Genomic DNA, 6,229 nt, shown 5'->3' with positions numbered 1-6,229 from the left:
CCTGGATATTGTCCAGGTCTTGCTGCATTGCGACATGGACTGCTTCAGTATTTGAGGAGTTGCGAATGATGCTGAACATTGTGCAATCAGCAGCGAAAATCCTCTCTTCTGACCTTACGATTGAAGGAAGGTTATTTTTAAAATACTCAAATTACTGTGTTCATTAGTTGGGTTTTGTCCTCTCAAAGGCAGAGCTCCCAAGTGTGTTGGCACTAATCAAACAGAGGCGACTTCAGTGGATCGAACACGTCCACAGGATGGAAGACAGTTGTGTAATCTAAGAACCTTCTGTATGGTGAGGTAGCTGGAGCCAGACGACCAGTGGAGCGCCCAAAGCTCTGCTTCAAGGAGGCTTGTAAGCGTGACAGGAAAATCCTAAGCATTCACTATTGCACCTCGGAGTCACTAGCTGACAATAGGGAAATGGCGACACATCCTGTGGTCTGGCATGCATTACCACGACGAACAGTGGCTACAGTAGATTGGCAACAGGCGCCAATGCAGAAAACAACTCACAGCGTCATTTGGCAGCTTCGTGTGTCGCTTGTGGCAGAATCGGCCTCTGAAGGATTGACCTCCACAGCCAACAGCAAAGGTGCACCCACAAGAAGACACCCCATCTCAATGGATTGTTTGCTGTGTGTCCATCATCTTTCGTAGATGGAAAGATGCTAACACACAAGTGGCCAGCCCACTGATGCAACTGATGGCATCAGGCATATACAAGGAGGAGACACCATTTTGAGACAAACTCAACACATGGCTTGCAGAGAGCAGGTACACCAGTAAGGAAAAGACCTGGAACTGAGATAATGCAATGTAGATAAGAAAGACAATAAATAGTGTTTGTGTTGAATCTGAATATATAGCCTGCAGTTATCATTTAATAAAGACTTAAGATCACAGCACAATACTACAGTGGTGTAGTGGTTATGTTAATGGACTAGTAATCCAGAGGTCTGGACTAATGATCCAAAGACACGAGTTCAAATCCCACCAGCTGGGGAATTTAAATTCAGTTAAATAATTAAACCTGAAATAAAAAGCTAGTATCAGTATTGTTGGCCATGAAACTACTGGACTGCCGTTAAAAACACATCTAATTCAATAATGACGTCTAAAGAAGGAAGTCTGCTGTCCTTACCCAGTTTGGGCCTATAATGAGACTCCAATCCCATACCAACATGGCTGACTCTCAACTGCCTGCTGAAATGGCCGAGCAAGCTACTCGGTTGTATCAAACCACTACGGAAAAGTTAAAGAATCAAACTGGACACAACAAAGGCACTTCCTGCACAATCCTCAATATCCATGGACTGTGCCAAAATTGGGATGGCTGTCCCACAGACTAGTCAAGAAACAGCCTGACAAACATACCTTTCAGAAAACGTCGCAGACTCCTCTATCACCATTCCTAACTATGTGCTGTCCCACCAGCAGGCCAGACTCAACAGAGGGGATGGCACAGTGGTATACAGCTGGGAGGGAAAGAGCCTGGGAGTCATTAACGTTGACTCTGGACCCTATGAAGTTTCATGGTATCAGGTAAACATGGGTGAGGAAATATCCTTCTGATTACCACCTACCGTTCTCCCTCAACTGTTGAATCAGTGCTCCTCCAAGTGGTGCCCAACATGGAGGAAGTACTGAGAACAGCAAGGGTACAGAATGTACTCTGGATGGGGGACTCCAATGTCCGTCACCAATAGTGCCTTGGTATTACCACTACTGATGGCGATGGCAGAGCCCTGAAGGATATATCTGCCAGACTGAACTTGTGGCAGGTGCTCAGAGAAACAAGAGAAAAATCTACTTCAGTTTGTCCTCACCAAACTACCTGTTGCAGATATACCTGTCCATGACAATAATGGTAAGAGGTATATCCCTCACTCAACCATTATCATCAAGCCAAGGGCCCAAACCTGGATCAATGAGGAGTGTAGAAGAGCATGCCAGAAGCAGCAACTGGCATACCTCAAAATGAGATGCCAACCTGGTGAAACTACTACAGAGGGCTACATGCATAAAAACGTAAAAACCCATCTGGATCACTATGTCCTTTAGGGAAGGAAATCTGCTGTCCTTACCCGGTCTGGCTTCCATGTGATTCCAGACCCACAGCAATGTGGTTAACTCTTAACTGCCCTCTGAAATAGCCTAGCAGCTATAGCGGCAGCTATAAATAAAGAGCGGGGCTCGAGGCCCTCGGTTACCTGGGAGCGGAGCGGCGACTGACGGACCTGTGAGGAAGCTGATCCGGAGCGGCGGCAGACTCCGTGTCTCTCGGCGAGCGCTGAGACTCGAAAGAGGAAAAAAAAAACTTAGTGACATCACGGGAAATCGGCAAGGTGATTGGTTGGGTAAGTAACAGCTGTTAGTCAATTTAAATAGCTTAAAAAAAAAGGGGAAAGTAGTTTTGTTTGAAAAAAGACCTCAAGTGATAAAGTGAGTACTACTCGTGTTTTTTTTTTAATTGATGTAATTTAGAATGTAGTGGGTAGTGTTTGGAGTAGAACAAGGCCGAGTGTAATTAGCATTTTTTAAACGGAGTAACTAAATAATCTAAAGGTAAGTCATGGCAGGAGAGCTCACACCCGTGATATGCTCCTCCTGCGTTATGTGGGAAATCAGGGACGCTTCCAGTGTGCCTGATGACCATGTATGCAGGAACTGTATCCAGCTGCAGCTACTGGCTACCCGCATTACGGAGCTGGAGCTGCAGGTGGATTCACTGTGGATCATCCGCGATGCTGAGGACATCATGAATAGCACATTTAGCGAGGTGGTCACACCGCAGGTAATGGCTGCAAATGCAGAAAAGGGATGGGTGACCACCAGGTGGAGTAGTAGCCGCAGGCAGGTAGTGCAGGAGTTCCCGGTGGCCATCCCCCTCTCAAACAGACACACAGCTTTGGATACTGGTGGGGGGGCGGGATGGCCTCCCAGGGGAATGCAGCAACAGCCAAGTTCATGACACCATGGATGGCTCTACTGCACAGCAGGGGAGGAAAAGGAGTGGAAGAACTATAGTGATAGGGGTTGCTATCCTAAGGGTTACAGATAGGCGTTTCTGTGGCCACAAACATGACTCCAGGATGGTATGTTGCCTCCCTGGTGCTAGGGTCAAGGATGTCATGGAGCGGCTGCAGGACATCCCGAAGGGGGAGGGTGAACAGTCAGAGGTCGCGGTACACATTGGTACCAACAACATAGGCAAAAAGACGGATGAGGTCCTGAAACAAGAATTTAAGGAGCTAGATAGCAGATTAAAAAGTAGGACCTCAAAGGTTGTAATCTCTGGATTACTCCCGGTGCCAAATGCTAGCGAGTATAGGAATAGGAGGATAGAGCAGATGAATGCATGGCTGAAGAGATGGTGCAGGAAGGAGGGCTTTAGTTTCCAGGATCACTGGGTCTGTTTCTGGCAAAGGTGGGACCTGTACAAGTTAGACGGGTTGCACCTGAGCTAGAACGGGACCAACATCCTTGCTGGGAGGTTTACTAGTGCTGTTGTGAGAAGGGGTGGGGGAGGGGGGGTTAAACTAATTTGGCAGGGGAATGGGATAGAGTGGAGGTACAGTAGGGGGTGATGCTCAGTCAAATATAGAAGAGAAACTGAGTCAGTCTGGAAGGCAGAGCAAATAGAGACCTGTTAAGGCACAAGTGAAAAATGCAAGGCTGGATTGCATCTATTTTAATGCAAGGAGTCTTACTAGTAAGACAGATGAATTGAGGACGTTGATTAACACATGGGATTATGATTTGTTGCCATCAGAGACATGGTTGAGGGAGGGGCAGGACTGGCAGCTCAATATTCCAGGGTATAAAATCTTTAGGAGTGATAGGGGAGAGGATAAAAGAGAAGGTGGCATTGCACTGTTGATCAAGGAGTCAATTACTGCAGTAAGGAGGGATGATATCTTAGAAGGTTCTTCAAATGAGGCCATATGGGTAGAACTTAAAAACAAAAAAGGGGGCAATCACTTGGCTGGGAGTGTATTACAGGCCTCCAAACAGTCAGGGAGATAGAGGAGCAGATATGTAGGCAAATCCCAGAGGTGTAAACATAATAGGGCAATAATAGTAGGGGATTTCAACTTACCTAACATCAACAGGGATAGCTTTAGTGTAAAAGGCTTAAAGGGGGCAGAATTCTTAAAATACATACAGGAGAGCTTTTTGAGCCAGTACGTAGAAAGTCTGACAAGAGAAGGGGCAATACTAGACCTAATCCTAGGCAATGAAGCTGGACAAGTGGGAGAAGTGTCAGTGGGGAAGCATTTCGGGGATAGTGACCATAACTCTAAGATTTAAGGTAGTTATGGAAAAGGACAAAGACGGGCTGGAAATAAAGGTACTGAATTGGGGGAAGGCCAATTTCAATATGATAAAACAGGATCTGGCCAAAGTAGACTGGGAGCAGCTACTTGCAGGAAAGTCTACATCAGACCAGTGGGAGTCATTCAGAGAGGAATGAGTGAGGGTTCAGAGCCAACATGTACCCATTAAAGGTGAAGGGTAGGACCAACAAGTCCAGGGAACCCTGGATGTCAAGGGATATAGAGGATTGGATAAGAAAAAAAAAAGCTTATGGCAGATTCAGAGGGCTTAAAACAGCAGAGGCCCTAGAGTATAGAAAGTGTCGGGGGGTACTTAAAAAAGTAATTAGGAGAGCGAAGAGGGCGCATGAAAAATACTGACAGGCAAGATAAAGGAAAATCCCAAGGTGCTTTTTAAGTATATTAAGGGCAAAAGCATAACCAGGGAAAGAGTAGGGCCCATTAGGGACCACGTGGCAGTGTGTGTGGAGCCGGAGGACGTAGGTGATGTTTTAAATGATTACTTATCATCTGTGTTCACTGTGGAGGATGATGTAGGTGTAGATATCAGGGAGGGGGACTGTGATATAATTGAACAAATTAGCATTGAAAGGGAGGAGGTATTAGCAGTTTTAGCAGGCTTAAAAGTAGATAAATCCCCAGGCCCAGATGAGATGTAGCGCAGGCTGTTTTGTGAAGCAAGGGAGGAGATAGCAGGGGCTGTGACACAAATTTTCAAATCCTCTCTGGCCACAGGAGAAGTGCCAGAAGACAGGAGGACAGTGAACGCGGTGCCATTATTCAAGAAGGGTAGTAGGGATGAAACAGGTAATTACAGGCCAATGAGTCTAACCTCAGTGGAAGGGAAACTATTGGAAAAAAATTCTGAGGGACAGGATTCGTCTCCACTTGGAGAGGCAGGGATTAATCAAGGATAGTCAGCATGGCTTTGTCAGGGGAAAATAATGTCTAACAAATTAGATTGACTTTTCCAAGGAGGTGACTAGATGTGTAGATGAGGATAAAGCTGTTGATGTAGTCTACATGGACTTCAGTAAGGCTTTTGATAAAGTCCCACAGGTAAGAGCCTATGCTTCCCAGGTCAATTTGGCAAATTGGATCCAAAATTGGCTTAGTGGCAGGAGGCAGAGGGTGATGGCTGAGGGTTGTTTTTGCAATTGGAAGCCTATGACCAGTGGTGTACCGCAGGGATCAGTGCTGGGACCCTTTCTGTTCGTAGGGTACATTAATGATATAGATGTGAATATAGGAGCTATGATCTGTAAGCTCACAGCTGACACAAAAATTGGTGTCGTAAATAGTGAAGAGGAAAGACTTAGATTACAGGATGATATAGATGGGCTGGAAAGATGGGCAGAGCAGTGGCAAATGGAATTTAATAGAGAAGTGTGAGGTGATGGCAGTTTGGGAGGACTAACAAGGCAAGGGAATATACAATGGATGATAGGACCCTAGGAAGTAGAGGGTCAGAGGGACGTTGACGTACTTGTCCATAGATCACTGAAGGCAGCATAGATAGATAAAGTGGTTAGGAAGGCATATATACTTGGAATATATAAGCAATACTTGCCTTTAATAGTCACTTGCTGTGCGCAAATTAGCTGCCTACGCTGCAACTATGACCACACTTCAAAAATACCTCATTGGTTGTAAAGAGCTTTGGAGCATCCCGAGGTTGGGAATGGCACTGTAAAAGTGCAAGTCTTTATCTAGCAAAGCCTTTTGTGCTGTAATTTATATTCCCGGCAGTCTATTTTTCCTCTCTTGGTCTTTGTCATTTATCTCTGCACTTCTCTTACCTTCTATTTGCCCTTATCACTTCTCTTGTTGCTTACATCAGTTTTTCTTCCTCTGCCTCTTCCCCAATGACCTATTATTGTGTACTCAAT

The sequence above is a fragment of the Heterodontus francisci genome, chromosome 12, assembly GCF_036365525.1.
Source record: "Heterodontus francisci isolate sHetFra1 chromosome 12, sHetFra1.hap1, whole genome shotgun sequence".
Taxonomy (NCBI): domain Eukaryota; kingdom Metazoa; phylum Chordata; class Chondrichthyes; order Heterodontiformes; family Heterodontidae; genus Heterodontus; species Heterodontus francisci.
Note: the sequence above shows the minus strand (reverse complement) of the source record.